Source organism: Crocuta crocuta, unplaced genomic scaffold (genome assembly GCF_008692635.1).
Source record: "Crocuta crocuta isolate KB4526 unplaced genomic scaffold, BGI_CrCroc_1.0 scaffold186, whole genome shotgun sequence".
Classification (NCBI taxonomy): domain Eukaryota; kingdom Metazoa; phylum Chordata; class Mammalia; order Carnivora; family Hyaenidae; genus Crocuta; species Crocuta crocuta.
Window position 1 is genome coordinate 4692313 of NW_027551569.1, and position 620 is coordinate 4692932.

The 620-nt window shown below is 64.5% G+C and overlaps 1 protein-coding gene across 5 annotated transcripts in view; it reads right to left on the bottom strand.

Moving 5' to 3' along the window:
- TMEM63C (transmembrane protein 63C) overlaps positions 1-620 on the bottom strand; it is a 76140-nt gene that overhangs the window by 17450 nt on the left and 58070 nt on the right. The gene's annotated exons all lie outside the window — the stretch shown is intronic.

Sequence of the window (620 nt, forward strand, 5' to 3'; positions counted from 1 at the left end):
GGAGGATGTCAAAGCTGCTAGGCCTGCAGGTCAAAGCATTCGGGGTAACCTTTCAGGATGTATGGATTGCGTTCTGGGCAGGGTAGAGTGTGTCAGGCCTTTAGGATGGGAGCTGATCCTACATCCAGCTCTGGATGGCTGAGGACGGAGCTGAGGGTGTCAGTCTTCACGGTTTCCCTTTCCCACCACAGCCTGGACGGCCCTCACACCCTTCCCTTGCTGGGGTGGGTGTGGGTGCAGGTGCAGATGAGGCTGCAGGTGCGGGTGAGGTTGTGGGTGCGGGTGAGGGTAAGGGGATGGGTGAGGGTGGGTGTGGGGGTGCGGGTGCAGGTGCAGGTGCGGGTGAGGGGGGTGTGGGAGTGCAGGTGCAGGTGTGTGTGAGGGTGGGTATGGGAGTNAGGGTGGGTGTGGGAGTGCGGGTGCAGGTGCGGGTGTGGGTGAGGGTGGGGGTGTGGGTGCGGGTGAGGGTGGGTGTGAGGGTGTGGGTGAGAGTGCGGGTGAGGGTGTGGGTGCAGGTGAGGGGGTGGGTGAGGGTGTGGGTGCAGGTGAGGGTGTGGGTGAGGGTGCGGGTGAGGGTGTGGGTGAGAGTGCGGGTGAGGGTGTGGGTGCAGGTGAGGGGG